We start from the raw sequence: 24531 nt of genomic DNA on the forward strand, positions 1-24531 counted from the left end.
GATATTGATATCTTTATATCTTTTAGATTTGGTTGTGTCACTCTTAAAATTGAAATAATAATACCAGCTGTACCTATAGCATATATTTATATTAAGTATTAACTGACAATGTATGAAAAGTACACTCTTTTAAAGCCATAAATTCATATACTCATGGAAATTATGACTGCTATTTTCTCATCTGGACAGAGTTTAGTTAACTCAATTTTTATGAGTTGTGATAGTCTTAAGATGGATTATTTTACAGATCCTTCTTCACTGGTTACCTTACTTTGTGGATGTCTTTAGAATGTAAAAGGAAAAGTCATGTTTATGGCTACATACTTTGTGGATTAACACTTCCAAGAAGAATCTCAGCCTTCATCATTTTGTTAGGTCTATCAAGCGGGATCTCACCACTCAGGAATGCACTAGTTATGATTCAAAAACTTTCACAATTCACTTTTGCATTAAAATGGATAATACTCATTACTTTGGCTAAGACTTGTAATTAAGATTATTCTTTAAATCATCTGACTAAAGATAAAGTGTGGATACAGCAACAAGCATATTAAGCTCATGTAGATCCATCAAGGAAGTTGCTGTAACATGGTTTCCTCTTCCGAAAGGTTCTTACCTTTCTCTTCCTGTTGAAATCTGATACGTAATTTAGAACCCAACTTAGCTGTTACCTTTTGTATGATAATTCCCCAAAGAGAATCAATGTATGGCCTTTCCTCATCCCTAAAATCTACCTCTCCTCTAGTGCATGTCTGCTGCCTCTCCCAACCATTGGCTCCTGGCATCCTTCAGGTCAGGAAACTAGCCTCACTCATTCTTATATCCTTTGGGTTATCATAATGTTTTTCATGTTTGTCATTGTGGTGGTATATGCATTTCCCCCAATTATCTGATATCATTTTCTTTCTCATATTTTTCACTTGGACATATGAGTGCCCAGAATAATGACGATGTTTCCAAAGCTAGGTGTGGCCTTGTGACTAGATCCATCTAGGTCATAATTTAAGAGCAGAAATGACATCAGGAAATTCTGGGTTGCGCCTCTTAAAAGGGAAAGTACTTTTAACTTCTTTTCCCTTTCTTATGAGTCATCTTGAAACATGCAGATGAGGGGCGCCTGGGTGGCGCAGTCGGTTAAGCATCCGACTTCAGCCAGGTCACGATCTCGCGGTCCGTGAGTTCGAGCCCCGCGTCAGGCTCTGGGCTGATGGCTCGGAGCCTGGAGACTGTTTCTGATTCTGTGTCTCCCTCTCTCTCTGCCCCTTCCCCGTTCATGCTCTGTCTCTCTCTGTCCCAAAAATAAATAAAAAAAAAAGTTGAAAAAAAAATTAAAAAAAAAAAAAAGAAACATGCGCATAAAACAACATGACATAAGAAGACTGTGCCTTCACACCATGGAGCTACCATCCTAATTCTGGCATTCTTATACTCAGGTGGTTAGTAGAGAGAAAAACAAAACTTCCACTATGTTTAAGCTTCTGTTGTTTTGAGTTTCTGTCATGGCAGTCAAACTTATACCCTAATAAATACACTTCCGCATACTGGGGATGCAAATAATTCAGTTTGGACAGAATATATGTTTTCTAACACCCCTTTGGGTATTATTTGCTGGTATTTGTTCTTTTAGCTATGCAGATCATCTAAGCTCTGGATTACAAATACATTTAGGTTATCTGTTAATAGTGATGACATTTTTTCAGGGGTTTAACAGCAGTCTCTTCTCTTCAGGAATAGGATTCCAAAAAGAGATTGTAGAAAGAGCATCACTTTCTTGTTGATATAATGTTGACTATGGGTCTGAATCTAGACTATATTAGAGATTGTTTTGTTCATTTTCTTTGTCTTTCCATTTTCTGGGAGGCTTCTATATTTGGGATTGCTTTATGTATTATTTATCCTCTTAGTCTCAACAATGAATATTGTTTTCTTTAGGAAAGCCTTCCCTGAACTTACAGACTTGTTAAAAATTAATATAGTACTATATTTATTATTACTGAAATTACTGAAATTATATAACACTTTGTATAAGTTTTAATTTGATGCCTGATCCCCCCACCAGACTAAGTTCCACGAGGGCAAAGACAATGTCTATAAAATTAACTGATGTATCCTAAGGGCCTGTAATATTCTATGTATTCAATAATTATTTGTAGGAAGAAAGGAAGGAAGTAAAAAGAGAAAGAGGAAAGCTACCTAGCCATGAAAAGGAGGAGAACTAGAAGCCATTTTGGGGATCTGATTATTTGAAATACCCATACAATGAGGGAAAGTGTGTTTCTAGAGGGGAGGGGTTTGGGTCATTAAGATTAATTTCCTCAGTTCTCTTCATTCTGTGTGGGTAATTAGAAAAGAAATAAGACTGTCCTTTTTATTATTATTTTCTTCCATATTCTAAACAAGTCAAAGCTTAAAAACTTTGCCTATTTGCAAATGAGCAATTACCTCCAAAAAATTCTCCATAGCATGTTGGGATTTATGTCCAGGGTCTTCCCCTTTTTCTTATTTCTTGAACAAGAATTTGTCAAGAGGGACTTGATCAGGCCCACCTCTGGTGCTGCCTGCCTGACTGAATTTCCTGGTTCTCTAGGTGGTGTTGGAAATGTCACTTGAAGGAGTGCTGCCAAGCTAGGAAATGACTGCTTATGACTCCACATGCAGATAGGGACAGGTGTCTTCATCTGGCTGCTGGCAGTTTCTATGCCATGAGAAGTTTCTGTAAAAAAAGAATGATAAAGTCACTTTTGAAATAGGGATTTTAAATTTCGAGTACATCTCAAATCAAAAATATTTGACAGAGTTGACCCTCCTGCACACTGATACACTTTGTTCACTTGGCTTCCAGAATACCACATTCTGCTGGCTTTCTTCTACCTCCTGACCATTTCCTCTCGGTCTCTTTTACTCATTAGGGTGCCTCATAACTCATTTCCAGGGTCTCTTCTCTTTCCTACTTGCACTTCCTAGAAGAATTTATTTGTATTCACAGTTCTGATCATGATGTCTGCTGATGAGTTCCAATTCTGTATCCCTAGCTATACTGCAGACCCATGCACCCAACCATTTCATTTCATTTGGCTGTCCACAGTCACCACAAATTCACCATAACAAAAAATGAACTTCTGTCCCACCTCTAAACTTGCATAATCTCAGTTTATTGAAACCCAAACTTCGAGTTGTGGAAGGAAAAAGAAAAACGTGACATTAAGATAAAGCTTTGAGTCTTCTCTCTTACATTTTACTGCTGAGCCAGCAGGACATCTTGTGTACCCTACCTCAAGATATGTCCATACTTTGGCCATTTTTCATATGACCTACAGCATATTTTGCCTGCATTATTAAATAACTTCCTACGTGGTCTCCCTGATTTTACAAAATGTTTTGTCCTTATCACCAAATCTTCAAATAACAACCGGGTGATTCTTTCAAAATGTAAGTCAGATAATGTCATCTGTCTCTCCAAACACTGTAGTGGTTCCCCATTCCATACCATATTACTGCCAATGTCCTTTTCTCCACAGCTTTGTGTTATCTGCCCCCATGACCTGCCCAACCTCATCTCCTTTTCTCCTTCTTGCTCACTCTGCTTCAGCCATGCTAGCCTGTTCCCTGGTGTTCAAATGCACTGGGCAGCCTCTCATACCAGGGCCTTTACACTGACATTCCCTCTGCCTGGAATGTTCTTTCTCCAGATGTCCACATGGCTAACTCTCTTACCACCTTTGGGCCCTACTAAAATATCATTTCCTCTGAGATCTATCCTGCACCACCCTACTACAACCTAACCCCTCCAATTGTGTTGGGTTTTCTTTAACCATATTAATTTCATCTTCTAATATTTTCTCTAATTTATGTATTTTTGTGCATATTCTGTGTTGTGCATCATTCCTATGATAATATAAGTTTCATTAATGCGGGAATTTTTATTGTTTTATTTAATGACTGGAACTTGTTTCTGACACACAGTAGGGGGTTAATAAATATTTATTACACAGATAACAATTTGGTAGGAACAGGCCAAGTTTGCCTGCTATGACCACTACTGTTCAGAATGATATCAGCTGACCAAGTTGGTGAGAGAGAAAGAGGAAAAGAAATGAGTTATAAATAACAGAAAGGGAGAGCCAAAACTGACTACATGCATATATGATTATCTACATATAAAACAAGAAAGTCGCCTAAGAGATCTATAAGAATGAATGAGAGAATTCAGTAAAAAGGATACATTAATGTTCAATATGTATTTTTTATTAATAATTTTTCTATGTGCCAAAAGTAACCAAATTTTAAAAATAAAGTCATGGACAGAAAGATATCATATTTGCAATATCAAAAAAAATAGAATAAAATGTATAGGAACACACCTAATATAAGAAGCTCAAGGCTAACAATAAGAAAACTGTCAAATAAAATATCAAATAAATTAAATAGCATACCAATATCATGAACAGGAAGATGTATTATTATAGACAGAAATATTTCCCAAAGTAATTGATGATTTTAGTGCATTTTCATCAAAATACTAAAAGGAATTTTTTAACTTTAACAACTTATTTCAGTTCAAATGGAAGAAAAATCTTTAAGTATATTCAATACACTTCTACCAATGGTTAAGAGAGAGAGAGAAATTGTATTAGTACAGGATAGACTGATCCATGATATTTCAAATTTCTTAGCAAAAGATTGACTATTAAATCATGTGCAGATAATTTGCTTTTTATTTGGAAAATAATAAAGTCAAACTGTAATTCAGACATATATCAAGTTCAATTTGCAATGGATCAAAGAGCTATAACCAAACTACATAAATATTATGAGAAATAATAAGAGAATATATTATAATTTTATAGTAGAGAAGGGCTTCCTTAAGAAAGATACAAAATCCAAAAACATCTAAGAAATACATTACCCCCTTTGCCCTCATAAAAATGAACAAAAATAATTTTTAAAAATAGGTTAGGATAGACATCATTAACATTCTGGATAAATATCCAGGATGCATAAAGAGCTCTTTCAAATCAGTGGAAAAACAGACAAGCCTCCCAGAAGGCAAAATATATGAAAATATAGTTTACAGAAAAAAAAAAAAAAGAGAAATAAATATGGAAAAGCTTAATCTCACTGATAGGGAAACCTCAACTGAAAGAGAGCATTTTTTTTTACATATCTAATGCATAAAAAAGTTTAAAATACTGGCCAAATTGGGGCACCTGGTTGGCTCAGTCAGCTAAGCATCTGACTTGGACTGAGATCATGATCTTGCAGTCAATGAGTTCCATCCCAGCATTGGGCTCTGTGCTGACAGCTCAGAGCCTGGAGCCTGTCTCAGATTCTATCTCCTCTCTCTGCCCCTTCCCTGCTTGCACTCTGTCCCTCTCACTCTCTCTCAAAAATAAACATTAAAAATATTTTAAAGATAACATTAAATATTGCCAAAATGGAGTATCAAACAAATATATACAGAAATGGAAATATATCATACACTCCGGGTAATAGGTGAAAACGTTTGAAGCCACTTATTTAATGACTCAACTCCCCTGCCACTCTCTCTTAAATATTGCCTATAAACCCAGAAGTCTCAAAACCTTGTTTTTTTTGTTTGTTTTGTTGTGTTGTGTTTTGCTTTTATTTCTTTCTAAGGAAAAAATTAGGAGGGAATATAACAAACACTCTCTCCTCTTTTTGATATAGATGTTATTCTCTCTCCTTGATTCCAATTACTCTTATCAACTCAACCATTTATTGACCACTTAGTGCCTCCCAGTTATAAATGCCATAGCAAAAAAACAAAAACAAATTTTATATATACATACACGTACACACAGTGAATCAGAGTCCATGGGCTATACAACCTATTGGATGAAGAAGAGCCTCTATAAGTATCTTATTCAAGATAGATTGTTAAGTCCTCTGATAAAGGCACAATACCAATTGCTATGGTACCACTGGGGAGGAAGAGATTAATTGCTTCCATTACCACATTTTTAAAATCAATTTATCAGGATCCCAGCTTTGCAATTAAAGGAAATTTTCCAAGGCACTTAGAACAAAGTATCTTTATGTAATTTTCTTTCACTAATCTCCTCCAGGTCCTTCCACTCAGTTACAAGTGATGTTTTTTTTTTTTTCTTTTTTCTTTATTCCTTTTCTTTTCTCTCCACTCCCCACCCCTCTCTCTGGTCACAGTATGACTCAGAATGAAAGACTGACTTTGGATACAGTGTTGATGCCTTAAATGGCTTCACTATTGCCATTTATAATCTCAGAAATAGCATATAATAAAGGTCATTCATTCTACCAGCATGGCAAAAAGTTTGGAGAAAAATATGCACATAGGAAATTTGTGAATTCCTTACACTCTAAAATTGTGAAAGATTTCTACCAGTTATCTCTTTGGGAGATAATGTTCTGATTATTTCTTGTTTCTTATTTGTTGAAAATTATGTAATTTATCCAACTTTATAACAAAACATTTAGAAAGTAAATTGAGAACAAGAAGCTAAATTTTGCTACCAATTTACAAATGAAATTTCTCCTCAATTTTTATTTACTTATTCTTTCAACTAATATTTGTTGAATACCTATTAAGTTCAAAGAACTCTTCTACATGTCAGGAGACAGAGGTGAACAAAATATGCTAAGTCCCTAAACTCACTGGATTTGTTTCTTCATAGAAGAAACCAACAATAAATAAACATAAACACAGCACAATTTCATATAGCAATAGGTGTTAAAAGTGGCAAGAGAGGGATGGATTCAGGGGATAGCAAGTAATAGGAGAAAAGGCTAAGATCTACTGGTAAAGAAAAAATAAGTGATGTTTGAGTAAAGTTAACAAATGAGAACACATTCTATGTGGATATGAGGAAACACCATTCTAAGCAGAGAGACTCACAAGTGCAAAGACCCAGAGGGAACCAGGTATATTCCAAGAACTCTTAGAATTGTTACAGTTTACCAAAACTGAGAAGGTCCCTAGGATGCTTCTCTTTCAGTGCAAAAACAGAAAATCCTGTAAAAACAATGAGTTGGAATCCTACCTTAGAAAGATACTCTGACCAGAGTGGATGAAGAATGGACAAAGTGGTGAGAGATGAGTTTACTGAGGCAGGCAGGTGCTGAATACTGTGGAACCTTCAGAATCAGGTAAAGAGACTGTACATTTTAGTGTGACAGAAGTTTGGAGGGATATAATCAGGAGACCATGTGATCTATTTGTTTTATTGAAATAAGTAGGCATCCTTCATATTGGAAATGCTTACTGATCTGAAGGTCAGGGTCAGAAAATTCTGGGCAGAAAATTCACCAGCCCTCAACACTATTTTTAGAAATATTTTTTGTAAGTGCTTTACCACTTCTCTGTTAAGAATCTGGAGCAAACAGCCTCCACATAGAGGAAAATGTTGAAATAAACTACCGTGGGCTTATTGACATAGGTAAGAGATCTCAGATTCTGGCCATGACCTATTCATCACCTCTCAGTCATTCTGAACTGAATGTGATCACTAATATGATTTGAGACCAAGAGCTCTTTATTCAGCAGAAATACTGAAGGTTTGTCCCACTACAGTTTCTGTGTTAATGTCTCTGTTTTTATAGTGTATTTCCTGGAAAGTCTCAAAGCAATTTCTCTAAGCTATGAAAATGTCCTTATATTTTGGCCCAAATGGAGAAATATATCCCTTCATGGCTAGAATGACTACCTCTAAATGGACTGCTATGTTCAGTCTAAACTGTAACAGCAAAATACTAAAGTCTAACTTTCTTTGGTGCTGTGCTTCTCTCCACTGTGCTTCATTTTGTCTGAAGCACAATGCTCAGAGAAAAAAAAGTTAATTAAATGATTGACAAAAGGGGGTAAAAAGATGGCGATACTACCAGTCAAGAAAGTAAAGGATGCAAGAAGAAAGAAAAGATGAAGTGAAGGTAAGAGAAGAATTCCATTTACCAAGGAAAAGCTAAAGCTTGCTCCCTCTTTTGGAGATCATAAAAGTCCTGTACATTTTCAAGTCCTTTTCAGTGGAGGAGCTTCTCAATAAATGGATGACATAGGATCCAAAGATGGAAAAGGTAAAGATAGCAAGAAAGAATAATTTACATGCACTCTGTTTTCTCTAATTTCCTTTGACATCACGTTCTCCATGAACTAGTCACTGCCTCTTTCTAATCAGAATGGAAAATATTTCTTCTTTGGAATAGAGAGTTGGAAAAAAATTAAAATTATTAATAATAGCTTGAAACAGTTATATCAGAGTGGATGGATTAATGGTGAATTGCTTTTATTTTAAATTTCTTCCATGCCTTTTATTATGCTAAAATTGATAAAACCTAATTATAGAATGATACACGTAGATACATGTAGATGGAACCAAATTTATTGTTCAATGAATCTAGTTTAAATTTAATTAATTGGATTTTTAATTAATGAGATTTAACATAGGTATATATAAGAAAGTATATAGAGTACAAGGTATAAATAACATTAGGTTATATGTACATAGCCTCACTGTATTTATAACAGATTTCCCACTTATCTATATAGTGCATTTAAGAATCCTAACATTTGGATTATGTATTTCATGAAATATTCATGTCTTCTTTAAGGAAAAAAAAATCTCATTTCACTGAACTAGGGCAGATAGGACTGCTTCGGAGATTCCAAGCCTCGAGTATCAAAATCATCAAAATCATCAAAATTTTATACAAAGAATGGCCCATACACAATGTGGTTTCCAGGTAGGCAGATAAGAGTATATACAAACTAAAATATATAATTATGTGCATAATCTTAGGAAGAGACTTTACGATAGAAAAAAAGAAGTAGGAGTCATTGAGTAAAATATTTCAAAATCAGATATGTCTTGGGAAAAAGCAACAGAAATTTCAAGAAAAAATAGGACCAAGTCAAGGATTGGTATGAGGAAGAAATTTCCTGAAAGCTTAAATTTCTTTAAATAAGCTTACTTATTTTTTATAAGCTGATCACAATGTCACATTAGTTTCAGGTTTGTAGCATAGTGATTCCATATGTCATGCTATGCTCAGCACAAGTGTAGCTTGTCATCATACAAGAATAGTACAATGCCATTGACTATATTCCCTATACCATGCCTTTTATCCTCATGAATCATTCCATAATTGGATTCCTGTACCCCCCAGTGCTCTTCCCATTTTGCCCTTTCCCTCCCACCACTGTTTCATACAACTGTACAACAGTTTGTACTCTCTATTATAGGTCTGTTTCTGTTTTTGTTTGTTTATTTTACTTTTTTAGATTCTACATATATGTGAAATCATATGATATCTGTCTTTTTTTAATGTTTATTTGTTGAGAGAAAGAGGGAGAGGTAGAGGGAGGGACAGAGAGAGATGGGGACAGAGGATCTGAAGCAGTCTCCATGCTGAGAACAGAGTGCCCAATGCAGGACTCAAACCTAAAAACTGAACTGTGAGATCATGACCTGAGCCGAAGTTGGGTGCTCAACCAACTGAGCCACCCAGGTGCCCTGACATTTGTCTTTATCTAATTACAACTAGCATAATACCATCGAGGTCTACCCATGTTGTCACAAATGACAAAATATCATCCTATTTACTTTCTTTTTTCCAGTATAGTTAACATAGAGTGTTATGTTAATTTCAGGTATACAATATAGTAATTCAACAATTCTATATAGGACAGTGCTCATCAAGAGAAGTGTACTCTTAGTCCCTTTGCCCTATTTCACCCATTCCCCATCTACCTCTCCTCTGGTAACCACCTATTTGTTCTCTATTGTTAAGAGTCTGTGTTTTGGTTTCTCTTTTTTTTTTTTCCTTTCTTCATTTATTTCTTAAATTCCACATATGAGTGAAATAATATATTTGTTTCTCTCTGACTTCACTTAGCATTATAGTCTCTAGCTCCATCCATTTTTTTTAGATAAAATATGCAATATATTTTCAGATCAGAAGGGCACAGTCAGGAATTCCACAGACAGAGGGAATTCTGTCTCTAGACTGACTTCAGACTAGAGCTGAACATCTATTCCCTGGATCTCCAGTTTATCCCTAAGATCTTAGACTTTATAGCCTCCACATTTTTGTGAGCCAATTCCTTTAAAATCTCTCTCCCCTTTCTCTCTTGTATCTCTATTAACTATAGCCAATATTATTGAGGAAAATGAATAGAAAGTTTCTCCCTCTCTCTGTCTGTATATTGGTTCTGTTGCTCTGGAGAACTCGATGAATGAATAGTCTTTCAAAAATTTCTGTGATCAATACAAAACTGCACACCCCATGTACTTCACTATTGGTCCCAGGGAGCTGGGTGCACATTATTTCATCAGTAATTTTATGTCTATAGCAAATTTCTGGGATAAGTACAAAGAAAACGTTACTGAATCCAAGTTCTGCTGCCAGTTGCCTGAAAGATCTTTTCTCAAGAGACAAGTTTTGATTGGGAAGGAATCTGAGATTTATTTACGAGGCTGGCAACCTGGGGAGAAATTGGACTCTTGTCCAAAAACCAACTTTGAGGTTGCTACCTGGCCTGGTGGTTTGTAAAGGGGTTTAGGGTGGTTATTCAACAAAGGGAGTGCAGTGGCCTGCAACATATCTTGGCACGGGATGAGTTGATGGTGCCAGTTATAAACATTATCTCAGTGCTTGGCAGTTGTTTGAGGGGGTCCAGTTCTGGTTAAGTGATGTGCAGGAGGATTCTTCTGTTATTTTTGCAAAGGAGGGCAAGGTCTGGGCTATAACAGTAGCTTCTACAGTGACTGTCCTTCTTGCTCTCAAGCTCATAGTTTTGTTTTGTTTTGTTTTTTTCCACTCTGAAGCCAGATGAAGTCTCTTAAGACCTTGGTAACATCACCTACGTCCTGGGTAGGGTCTCTGGGCATGGCCGCCATCGGTCTCTGTGGGCTGAGTGAAGTGATGACAGCTGAGCTACCAGAGCAGTCATGGTCACAGAGGTCTCCAGACCCACCTCGCTGGTGACGATATCCCCCACCCCAGACCCACCTCTGTACAGCAGGGACAAAGCCTCCTTTCACACTCGGGGCACACTGGCCTTCTGGAACCTCTCACAAGGTGAATATACCTACCCTCTATTCCCTTTACTACTATGTCTCTGTCTCTCTTGCCATTTTCTATGTGGTTTTTATGTAATTTCTTATGCAGAAGATGCTCAGTGAGCTCTCACTACTTCTTCAGGAGGAATTGCTCTATAAATATGTGCAGATTTGTATGTCCATTTAGGAGTTGAGTTCAGGATCTTCCTATGTCACTATCTTGGACAGTAACCTTAAATCTAGATGATTTACATTTAAAGTAATTATTGATAGTTGTGTACTTATTGCCATTTTATTCATTGTTTTTTGGTTGTTCTTGTAGTTGTTCTTGTGCCTTTCTTCTCTCACTCTCTTTCCTTGTTATTGATGATTCTTTAGAGTTCTTCCTGGCTTTTTTCTCTTAATTTTTTGTGTAGCTATTATAGGTTTTGGGTTTGTGGTTACCATGAGGTCCATATGTAAGTAACATCCTATGTATATAAGCAGTCTGCATTAAGTTGATGGTAACTTAGGTTCAAACACATTCTAAAAGAACTTCATTTATACTCCCCACTCCATGTTATTTGTGTGTGTGTGTGTTGTGTTTTACTTAGTATTAGCTTTAAAAGTGTTCTACTACCTTTACTGTATGTCTGCTTTTACTAATGACATTTTTTTCTTTCAAATTATGGTTTTTTACACTTAAAGTAGTTCCTTTAACATTTCTTGTAAGGCCAGTTTAGTGATGAGCTCCCTTAACTTTTGTTTGTCTGGGAAACTGTTTATCCCTTCTTTAATTCTGAATGGTAACCTAGCTGGGTAGAGTATTATTAGTGGTAGTTTTTTGTTTTGGTTTGTTTTTTTTGTCTGTTTTTTTTCTGTGTGTTTTTTTTCTTTTTAGCACTTTGAATCTATCATTCCACTCCCTTCTAATGTGCAGAGTTTCTTCTGAAAAATCAACTGATGGCCTTATGGGGTTTCAGTTGTATGTTACTAGTTGCTTCTGTATTGCTGCTTTTATTTATTTTTTTTTTATTTTTTTTTCAACGTTTTTTATTTATTTTTGGGACAGAGAGAGACAGAGCATGAACGGGGGAGGGGCAGAGAGAGAGGGAGACACAGAATCGGAAACAGGCTCCAGGCTCCGAGCCATCGGCCCAGAGCCTGACGCGGGGCTCGAACTCACGGACCGCGAGATCGTGACCTGGCTGAAGTCGGACGCTTAACCGACTGCGCCACCCAGGCGCCCCTGTATTGCTGCTTTTAAAAATTCTCTCTTTAAGGGTGCCTGGGTGGCTCAGTTGATTAAGCATCCAAATCCTGATTTCAGCTCAAGTCATGATCTCAGAGTCATAAGATCAAGCCCCAAGTTTAGATCTACTCTGGGTATGAGAGCCTGCTTTGGATTCTCTATCTTTCAAAATAAAAATAAATTCACTTTGAGATTTTAATTATTATGTGTCATGGTGTATACCTCCTTGGATTCATTTTGTTTGGGACTCTCAGTGCTTCCTGAACCTTTTATGCCCCTTTCTTCTCCTTCTGGGACCCCTAGTTTGTTCACTTGATGTTGTCCAAGAGATCATTTAATGTAGCCTCATATTTAAATTATTTTTTTCTTTTTAAGGTTCATCTTGTGTACATTCCATTACCATGTTTTCCAGATCATTGATCCATTCTTCTGCATCCTCTAATCTACTGTTGCTTCCCTCTGGTAATTATTCATTTAATTTATTTTAATTAATATTTTAAATATTTTCTCTCTTTATTGAAGTTCTCACTGAGTTGAATCTACTTTTCCTCCAGTCTTGCAAAATTTCTGTGATAATTATTTTGAATTACTTATCAGGTAGACTGGTTATCTCTTTTTCATTTAGTTCTTTTTCTGAGGTTTTATCTTGTTCTTTCATTTGGAGCATATGTCCCTGTCTTCTCATTTTGCTTGAGTCTTTTTTTCCCCCTATTTATTAGGTAGAACAGCTATATCTCCTAAACTTCAAAGAATGATCTTCTATATGGTTGTCCCCTGTGTAGGCTGTATGTGTCTGATGACTTTGGTTGACTACAGCTGTGGCTGCTATAGGTTGGGGGTGGTGCTGGCCCCAGGGCACTCCATTCTGGGATTGCCCTTATGACATGGCCTGAGCTGAAGTTGGTATGGATTGCAGTGATCCCAGTGCTCTTTCCAAAGTACAGCCAGGCAGGACAGCTGAATTGGGCATGGGCCAGGGTAGTCTCTGGGCTCTCTGCACAAAGAGCAACTAGAAGGAAGACTGAAGCTTAAGTGGGTACAAACTGGAGTGTTCTGGGGTGCTGTGCTCAGGGGGCACCCTAATGAGGCATCTGGAGCTTGTTGGGGGAGTCTGAGGTGCTCCATGCTGGAGGTACCCTGTGTGGCAACTGGAGCCAAGATGGGTATGAACTGGTGGTTTCCAGGTTGCTATATACACAGGACACTGGCTGGGTGACTGAAGTAAAAGCAATGCAGACTGGGTGGCCCCAGGGCTCTATGAACGGGAGTGCCCCTGTCAAGGGCTTCATCTGGAGCTGAAGCAGTACAGACCTGGGATGTTTGGGGGACAGAGAGGCTTTGTGCCTGTGTCACTTTGGTGAGAGAGCTGGAGCTATAGTGAGCACTGACCAGGAGTGTCCCAGTGTATGTCAGGATGCAGCTGCCTTTGTGGGATGGCTGGCACTGGTGTGGGCCAGGGTACTGTGACTTACTGAGATGGCAGACTGGCTAGGGTGCCTGGACGCTGCTTCCATCTGCACTGTCAAGATGGAGGGGAAACAAACCACGGTACTCACCAGCCCTTCTGACCCAGAGAGGGTTCCGGCAGCTCCCTCTCCATTTGGCAGGGTTATAGGACTACTTCCTTTATTTTGTTGCCCTTTTAAATGATGTTTTTTTTTTTCCTGTGCCCCAGGGCAGAAGAATGTGCTCATTGTCCCAAAGTATTATCCTTCTCTGCTGAGGTTTGCAATGTCAGAGGTGCAGGTTTCTTTTGTAACTGTGTCTCTATCTTGATCTTTTTTGTCATTATCTGTGTGGTCTATCATTTGTTTTTCAGAAGCTGTTCAGTCAACCCTCAGCTCTTCAAGAATTGCTGTATAAATAGGTGTAGATTTGTTATGTCTGTCGAGAAGGTGAGTTTAGGGTTTTCTTACATTGCTATCTTGCTATCCCGCTTTAATTTCTAAACTTAGTAATATTTAGCCAAGTATGTGCTCAGGACCAAAGAGGCAAATAAGTGAGATTTAATTGGCCTTAAGAAACTCTTTTAGGGACTCCTGGGTGGCTCAGTCTGTTAAGCATCTGGCTTTTGATTTTGGCTCAGGTCGCAATCTTACAGTTCAGGGGATCCAGCCTCACAGCACAAAGCTGCTTGGGATCTCTCTCTCTCTGCCCCTTGCCCACTCATTCTTTCTCTCTCAAAATAAATAAATATACTTTTTTAAAAAGTTCTTTTAGAAGATATTAGATTAATTTTCATTTATTGAGCTTCTATGTGCTGGATACTGGGCACTTTATTATCTCATTTTATTCTGAGAAAAAGAATGGGTATCTTAGCTAATTTAAATGACTCTTGTAATAGATATCATTGGCACTCATCCCTATCCAGTTTTCATGTTCTTTCCCGTACCTAGAAAACAACAATTCTTAGGTGACTTGAAGTCAGGCAAAGCCATAGGACTAGTGCTAGCCAGTGATATGTGAGTTGAAATGAAAATAGCCACATTCTAGATAGGCCTTTATGAGCTTGTATGACACCTCCATACCTTTGTCTTTTCTAAACAAAGTTGGATGGGAACAACCTGTATCCCTTAGACGTTGTTTGAAAGAGCTTCCCAATCCAAATTGGACTTATTATGAGCAAGAAATAAATCTTTCTTGCAATAAAGAGATGAGATTTAAGGATTTATTTACTCCCACAGAAAAGCAGAAAATCCTAACATACACACTTAACTAACATACTAATATGCTTATAAACTAATATATAGATACTAATATATATATAATATGTAGAATAAATATATATATATATGTCAAAGGTTAGGGTTAGATATTAAAATCTATACTTGCCTAACTGTAAAGACCAAGGTCTTTCTACTCTATGATATGGCCTCTAATAAGCAATGTAAAAACTGCTGTTACATGGTGACTTAGGCTCTACATGCTCTATCAACTTAGAATAAAGTAGATACCATTTTTAACTCAAGGTCCCAATGGTAGGATAGCTGGGATTCGGCTTGGATCTTGAAAAATGTAGGGCATTATCAACAAAAAGAAAGGAAAGCCGTATAAAATCAGACCTTATGGGTGGGCATGAGTATAGTCTCCTTGGGGAGGAGATATATACACTGGGAAACCATAGAATATAAGATTAGAATGCAAGAAGAGCTATTTTCTTGAGTACCGCAATGCTACCCTGAGAAACTTCTATTTAGAACAGTAGAAAATGGTTGAGAAAGTACTAGACCAAGAGTCCAGAGCACTGGAACTGTTCATGCTCTTGTTAACAGATTTACCTCAGCTGAATACAAGGATCTCCTACTTTATGTATGGGGTAGACTCTGAATACGTTCTAAGAGCCCTTACAATTCTGTATGTCTTCAAGTATACATCTCAATGTTCCTTTGCATGAATTCACTAGTTACATTTAGGGAAAATTAAAACCAATAGCATTTGATAATCATCAGATTTTTAATAAAGTGGTAATCATCTAGAGTTAGAAATGTTCCCATACTTATACCAGCACATAAATATTTTTATATTGATTTTGCCACAAGGAGTAATGTCAGTGGAATGATTCTGCTGCTAATAGTGATAGATGTCTACCTATATACAGGCTAAATTGAATAACTTTTTTTTTCTATTACAAGTAGGTTCTATCCTCATTGCCTTCTGGTGGGCAATTTATTATCACCACTTTCCTGGAAATTGATCACAAATTCCTCTAGTCCTCATTTCATCTTTCCCCAAAGCATTTCTTTCTTAGGAAGCCGCTCTGTTCAGAGGCAGTGGGAAAGGTAGCATTATATGACTGCATATGAGCATAGGCATACATTGACTGTCCTATAAATGCTAGCAATCTGTTGAACACTAAAGATTATATAAATCTTAGCAGCTTTACTGATGCTTCATACACAAGCAGCTGTTGTTTCTTGGTCGCCTGATTAAATATGCTGCAAAATTTCTCCCAAGAAAATCTCACCAAAGTTGATTCCAGCAAATCCTTCATAACATCTCTGCTAGTAACTTCAGTTTCTAAGCAATTCAAAGAAAAGACACAATCAATAGCAATTCTTTGAAGGGGGCTGCTCTTTCTCCTTTCAAGACAAGGTATTTATAACACCAGACCAAGTGTTCTAGTCTTGGCTCTGCATTAACCAGCAGTCACTCAACATTTTCAAAATGAACTTCTGAATATTTTAGAGACATGTGGATTGGAATGTGTTTTTGACAATATGTCTCTCTCGATATAACTGTATCTGTTTCTATATCATACATATATGTGTGTGTATACACACACACACATATATTAAGTAGTATAATTATGGACTATGTATTTAGAGAAAAAAATAATAAAAATTCCTAAAGCTATTAAAAAATTCACATTACATTCATGAAATTAACCATCTATGAGACATTCACTGGGGAAATCAAATTAGAAGTCTACCTAAGGTTCCAGTTCAAGATGGCAACATAGAAAGACCCTGAACTCATCTCCTCCATGGACACACCAAATCTATGTTTGTTTATAAAGCAATTCATCCACAAGAAGAATTGAAAGTTGACCTGAAGAGCTTCAGCACAATAAAAGACCACACAGAGAATGGCAGGAGAGCTTAAGACATGATAACAAAGAGAACACCCACCTCTGATGTAGTCAGGAGGGAGAATACTTTGGGATTATGAGCAGATTCATCTGACCTGGGGAATAGAAAAAAGAAAAAAAAAAACTTTGGTTTAAAAGAGCTACAGGAATATAGAGGAGCTATCCATAGTACCATGCCAAATGGTAGAGAAGTTATGGAACTCTCTCTCTGGATTGGAGGGGCTTGAAGGTGCCATGACCCCCTTCCACCTTAATAGTGTGGAGGAGAGAAGGGTCAGGCTGCCCCAGCTGGCCTCAGTGAGCCCCAGACCCCTAACCCACTGGAGCCCTACCTATCCCATGAAGGGAGACCCTGTGCAGTGCACACTGAGATAGCCCAGTCATTGCTCATTATAGCTCCAGCTGTTGTGTCAAGGTAACACAGATGCAATGCACCCCCAGAATTCTACAGACCCACATCACTATGGCTCCAGCCTCCCAGCCAGGGCATCTACTGCTTGGATAATCTCAAGAAACCTCAGCCCATTTTCACCTAGATTCTGGTCATCCTGTCAAGGTATCCCCTGTGCAGAGCTCCCCTGTACACCCTGACCTGAGCCTACCTTGGTTCCAGCTACCCCACCAGGATACCTCCTATGCTGAGCAATCCAGGAAAACCTGGACTGCATCCTCTTCAGCTTTAGCTGTCCTACCAGGATACCCCCTGCAGAAGCACCCAAGAAATCCCCCAACCCATGTCCACCTCAGCTCCATCTGCTGGAATGCCCCTTACATGGAGATTCAGCAGACCCTACCAGCCCACATGGAACTTGGGCTCCAGGGATCCCACAAAGTCACCCACTGTAAGAGAGACCCAAGAGACCTCAGTTTGCATCCACTTCAATATCAGCTATACTATCCAGATATCCTCTGCACAGAGAGCCTCATTACTGCCCAGGCCCACATACACTCTAGCTCCAGGCATCCCACCAGGAAAGCCTCAGGACCCTCAAGCCATACCAGCCAAATTGACCAGACACACAGTGTACACAGAGGACAGCCATATGAGAAGTAACTGTTCTAATTCATAGACACAGATAGTGAAGCAGAGTGGAGAGACAGAGGTATATGCTCCAAATGAAAAAAAAAAAAAAAAAAACAATACAACACTTCGGAAAAAGGGCTAAATGAAAAGTAAGTAACCAATCTACCTGATAAGAGATTAAAATAATGATCATATAGATGCTCACCAGACTGGAGAGAAGAATGTAAGATCTCATGGAGAACCTCAACAAAGAGATAGAAAATATCTATCTATACAATAATTAAAATGAAAAATACACTAGGGATAATCAACAGTAGATTAGAGGATGCAAAGAATGGATCAGTGATCTGGAAGACATGGTAATGGAAAGCCTCTAAGCTGAATAGCGAAAAGAAAATAGAATTTAAAAGAATGGGGATAGGTTAAGGAATCTATTGGACAACATTAAGCAAACAAACATCACATGATAGGGGTCCGAGAAGTAGAAAAGAGAAAGGGGCAGAAAACTTATTTGAAGAAATAATAATTGAAAACTCACCTAACCTAAAAAAGGAAATACTCAAGCTCAGGAAACACAGAGATTTCCAAATAAGATAAACCCAAAGAGATCCATACCACCACACAATACTTAAAATTTCAAAGGTTAAAGATAAAATTTTAAAAACAGCAGGAGATAATCAAAAATCTATATACAAGGAAAATCCCATAAGCTATCGACCGATTTTTCAGCAGAAGCTTCACAAGCCAGAAGGGAATGGTATCAAATGCTGAAAGGAAAAAAAAAATACAACCAAGAATACTCTAACCAGCAAGGTTATCATTCAGATTTAAAAAAGAGAGAAATAGTTTAACAGACAAATGAAAATTAAAAGTTTTATTACCACTAAACCAACCTTGGAAGGGAACTTCTTTAAGTGGAAAAGGCCAAAATTAAACATAAGAAAATGATGAATAACATATAATGTAACAGTGTATACATATAACATGGGAGTAAAAAAATATATTTTAGGATGGGTTCAAACATAAGTGACCTTCAAGTTAATATACTGCTATATACTTAGATGTTATATGTGAACCATATAGTAACCACAAACCGAAAACCTACAGTAGAGACACAAAAAATAAAGAGAAAGAAAGCTAAGAAAAAATCAACAAAAAGTCATCACAAGGAAAGGGAGCAAGAGAAGAAGAAAAACAAATAAACTAAAAAAAACAATCAGAAAACAATTAACAAAATGACAATTAGTATACATCTCTCGATAATTACTTTAAATACAAATGATCTAAATGCTCCAACTGAATGATGAAGAAGGTGGAAAGGATAAAGAAACAAGACCTATCTATATGCTGCCTATAAAAGACAGACACATAAAGACTGAAAGTGAAAGATGGAGAAAGGTATTCCATGTAAATGGAAGAAAAAAAAAGGTAGCAATACTTATCTCAAACAAAATAGACTTTAACACAAAGACTGTAATAAGAGATAAAGAAGGGCCTTACATAATGATAAAAGGATCAATTGAACAAGAGAATATAACAGTTGTAAATATCTATGCAGCCAATATTTGAGCACCTAAATACATAAAGCAAATAATAATGGACATAAAGGGAGAAATTTATAGTATGGGATTTCAACACCCAACTTACATCAATGGATAGATCATCCAGACAGAAAATCAATAAGGAAACATTCTCTGAATAACACATTAATCATATAGACTTAACAGATGTATACAAATATACCATCCCCCCAAAACATAATACACATTCTTTTTAAGTACACATGAAATATTCTCCAAGATAGGTACCATTCAGCCATGTTACTAAAAAGCCAATGAATCACTGAAGAAATCAAAGAAGTAATCACAATATGCATGGAGACAAATGAAAATTAAAACACAATGGCCCAAAAATCTTTAGGTTGGAGCAAAAGCAGTTCTAAGAGACAAATCCAAAAATCATACAGACCTACTTCAAGAAAAAAGTAATCTCAAATAAATAACATTACACCTAAAAGAAGTGAAAAAAAATAGAACAAAGCCCAAGATTAGTAGAAGGAAGGAAACAGTAAATATAAGGGCAAAAATAAATCAAATAAAGACTAAAAAATGGTAAAGATTAATGAAAACAAGAGCTGGTTCTTTGAAAAGATACACAAAATTGATAAACGTTTGGACAGACTTATCAAGAAAACGAAAGTACCAAAATAAATAAAGTTAGAAATTCAAGAGGGGAAAGAACTGACAACACAGAAATACAAAAGATTATGAGACTACTACAAATATTACATGCCAACAAATTAGATAACATAGAAGAAATACATAAAATCATAGAAACATACAATCTTCTGAAACTAAATTAAGAAGAAATAGAAAATCTGGAATGACCAATTTAGTGTTGAAATTGAATTGTATATCAAAAAACTCCCAACAAAAGTGCAGGACCAGATGGATTCACAGATGAATTCTACCAAACATTTAAAGAAGTATTAATACTTATTGTCTTCACTGTTCCAAAAAACAGAAGAGGAACGAAAATGTTCAAGAACATTCTGTGAGACTGGCATTACCCTGATGCCAAAACCAGACAAAGACTACAAAAAAAAAAAAAAAAGAAAACTACATGCCAAATATCCCAGATCAACCTAGATGTAGATCCTTAAAAACATATTAGCAAACTACATGCAACAACACATTAACAATCACTGAGCAGAATCAAATGGGAGTTATTCTGGGGATGCAAGGATGGTTCAATATTCACAAAGCAATGAGATATACCACATTAACAAAATAAAGAATATAAATCATATGATCATCTCAATAGATGCAGAAAAAAGCATTTGAAAAAATCCATCATCTGTTCATGATAAAAATTCACAAGGTAGGTTTAAAGAAACTGCCTCAACATAATAAAGGCCACATATGACAAACTCACAGATAATACCATACTCAATGGTGAAAACTGACAGCTTTTTCTAAGGATATCCACTTTTGCCACTTTTATTCTGTGCAGTCCTAGAAGTCCACAGCAATCAGACAAGGAGAAGGAGAAGAAAGAAAGAACAAAGAGGAGAGGGGAGGAAAGGAAAGGGAAAAGGAAAGAGAAGGAAGGAAGGAAGGAAGGAAGGAAGGAAGGAAGGAAGGAAGGAAGGAAGGAAGGAAGGAAGGAAAAGAAAGCAAGTAGGCATCCTAATTGGTAGGGAAGAAGTCAAAGCGGTACTATTTGCAGAAGACATGGCACTACACATAGAAATGCCTAAAGCTTCCACCATAAAGCTATGAGAATAAATGAATTCAGTGTATTTGCAGGACACAACATTAATATACATAAATCTGTTGTGTTTCTACACACTAATAACAAAGTATCATAAAGAGAAATTTTTAAAAAATTAATTTACGATCATACCAAAAAGAGTAAAATACCTAACAGTATACTTAAGCAAGGAGGTTAAAGACCTGTACTTTGAAAACTATAAAATATTGATGAAAGAAAGTGAAGATGAAATACATAAGTGGAACACATCCCATGCTCATGGATAGGAAGAATTAATATTGTAAAATGTGTTTACTATCCAAGGCAATCTATAGATTCAATGCAATCCCTATCAAAATACTAGCAGCATTTATCATATAACTAGAATAATACTAAAATTGATATGGAACCACAAAAGACCCCAAATATTGCCAATAGAGTCTTGAGGAAGAAGTACAAACCTGGAGGTATCACAATTCCAGATTCCAAAATATAAAGCTATAGTAATTAGAACAATATAGTAGTGGCAGAAAAATAGACACACATATAATTGGAACAGAATAGAGAACCCAGAAATAAATCCATACCTATATGGTAAATTACAACAAAGGACATAAGAATATACATTGGGGAACACAGTCTCTTCAATAACTGGTGTTAGGAAAACTGGACAGCTACATGCAAAATAATGAAACTGGACCACTTTCTTACACTAGCCACAAAAAATAAACTCAAAATAATTAAAGACCTAAATTGGAAACATAAAACCATAAAACTCCTAGAAGAAAACATAGGCAGCAATCTCTTGGATGTTGGCCTTAGAAACATTTTTCTAGATATGTCTCCTCAGCCATCAGAAACAAACAATTGAGACTATACCAAAATAAAAAGCTTTTCTCAGTGAAGGAAACCATCAACAAAACAAAAAGGCAACCTACTGAATGGGAGAATATACTTGATAAGGGGTCGATAACCAAAATACTTAAAGAACTTACACAACTAAATACCAAAAAACACAAACAATCTGATTAAAACTGGGTAGAGGACCTGAATAGACATTTTTCCAAAGAAGACATACAGATGGCCAGAAAACATATGACTAGATGCTCAACAGCACTAGTCATCAAGGAAATATATATCAAAATCACTTGAGGTATCACCTTACAACTGTCAGAATGGCTAAAATAAAAAGGACAAGATATAAGTTTTGGCAAGTATGTGAAGAAAAAGGAACTGTCATGTACTATTGGCGGTAATGTAGATTGCAACCTCTGTGGAAACAGTATGGAGTTTCCTTAAAAAACTAAAACTAAAAATACCTTATGATCTAGTAATTCCATTAATCGGTACTTACCTAAAGAAAGTGAAAACACTAATTTGAAAAGATAAATGCACCCCTATGCTTGTTGCAGTATTATTTATAATAGCCTAAATATGAAAGCAACCAAAGTGTTCATTGATAGATGAATGGATAAAAAATATGTGAGATGTGTGTACATACACACACACACACATCTATGTATCATACGTATGTAATAGAATATTAACTATAAAAAGAATGAGATCTTGCCATTTGCAACTATAGAGATGAATCTAGAGGGTATTGTGCTGAGTGAAATAAGTCAGAGAAAGACAAATACCATATGATTTCAGTTGTATGTAGAATCAAAAAAAGAAAACAAAAAAATAAACAAAAATGCAGAAATATACCCATTTTACAGAGAATAACTGGTGGTTGTCAGAGGGGAAGGGATGGCACAAGGGAAAAATGGTGAAAGATGGAAGGTACGGGTTTCCAATTGTGGAATGAATAAATCATGGGGATAAAAGATACAGCATAGGTAAGGCAGTCAATGGTATTGCAGTACTGTGGTATGGTGACAGATGGTACCTACATTGGCCATGAGCATAGAATAACCTATAGACATCCTGAATTATGTTGTACACCTGAACCTGATGTAACATTGTATGTCAATTTTAGTTCAATTAAAAAAAAAGTCTAAAATGTGGTTTGGCAGACCATTATTCACAAGGACAGCATTCTGCCTAAGTCTATGCAAGGATTTTGGGAAGTTTCCTGATGCCCAGTGCTTAATTTACATTTACATCTCAACTGAGATGTCACTTCCTCTAAGAGTTGCTTAGCATTTCTGTATCTGAAATGCCTAGATTTTCCCCAGTAATTTGCTTGATTCTCCATTAATATGTACTTTTAAAAAATGAACCATTCTGTCTCAATCATTGTATTCTTAGCAGTTAGCACAGTGCATGATACATAGTGTGTTCTCAGTTTTAAAAGTAAATTTTTGTAGGAATTATTGAAAATGTACATGTTTGATGTATTACCGTCTTAGAAATGGTACACATAAATTACAATGTCACATTATAATGACAGATTTTCAGCGAATGCATGGTACTTCATCTTTTTCCTGAGACTTTTATATATGTTATTCCCTAATCCTGGAGTGCTTTCCCCAGTGAATTCCCTAGTGGCTGTCACTCCCCATTCCAAAATCTGGTGATACAGTACCCCTTCAGATACTCTTTGACTACTCACAAATCCACATCCAAATACATGCTCTTGTATATCCACTAACATCTCCCATTGCATTTATAGTCTTTGCCATTTTGTATATAATTGTTTAAATATTTGTTTAATGTATGTTCTCCCACTAGAAAGTAAGCCCGATGATGGCAGATGAATGTTTTTGCCAATCACTGTATCCCATCATCAAGCAGAGTGCATGGCACACCGAAGGAATTCAATAATGATTTCTTGAATTAATGAATAAGTGACTAGAAATAGATTTAAAAATGAGAAATTCCCAACAATATTCCAATATTGTTCAGGGAAATCATATATATTATTTACAATAATAAATATAAATTTATTTATACAAAAGGAAATTCACTAGACTTTAAAAATGGAAATGGAAATGATTCCTTAAGAGTATATATTTTTTGTTATTACTTGCACTAGCTTCCTGGTCACCCAGAGGCCTTCAGATCTGAAATTTGATCTTCTTTATTAATATACATAACAGGCAAGGCTATTTGTACAAATACCCAGAGCTAAGTCATCTGCCAGAAACATCCTCAACTATATAATAAATGTTTTATAAATCAGTTCATTGCATCTAGTCACTGTGAGATGATAATCAAGAGATAGGCAATATTCATTATATACATATTCATTCACACATTCATACATTCTTCAAGTTATTTCCTGAAAACCTACTGGGTGCCAGCCCTGTGTCAGATATTACTTTGGTCTTCTTAACCATGTATAAAGGGTTAATATCAGGCCTGGGCTGATACAGAATTGGGAATTCAGTGTCTGTCTTTGCAGTACTGTTTCCTTGGAAACTACAGAGTTAAGATAAAT

At 36.4% G+C, this 24531-nt stretch overlaps 1 protein-coding gene across 1 annotated transcript in view; it reads right to left on the reverse strand.

Moving 5' to 3' along the window:
- Positions 1–1359: 1359 nt before the first annotated feature.
- The window catches only part of KCNA4 (potassium voltage-gated channel subfamily A member 4), a 584357-nt gene continuing 561185 nt past the window's right edge, over positions 1360–24531 (reverse strand). Inside the window, exons 4-5 of the transcript XR_009249859.1 lie at positions 16911–16965; positions 1360–2713 (exon numbers count right to left, since the gene is read on the reverse strand). The gene's annotated coding sequence lies outside the window, so the exon portion shown is untranslated. The remainder of the gene's footprint in view (positions 2714–16910; positions 16966–24531) is intronic.

Source organism: Neofelis nebulosa, chromosome 10 (genome assembly GCF_028018385.1).
Source record: "Neofelis nebulosa isolate mNeoNeb1 chromosome 10, mNeoNeb1.pri, whole genome shotgun sequence".
Lineage (NCBI taxonomy): Eukaryota > Metazoa > Chordata > Mammalia > Carnivora > Felidae > Neofelis > Neofelis nebulosa.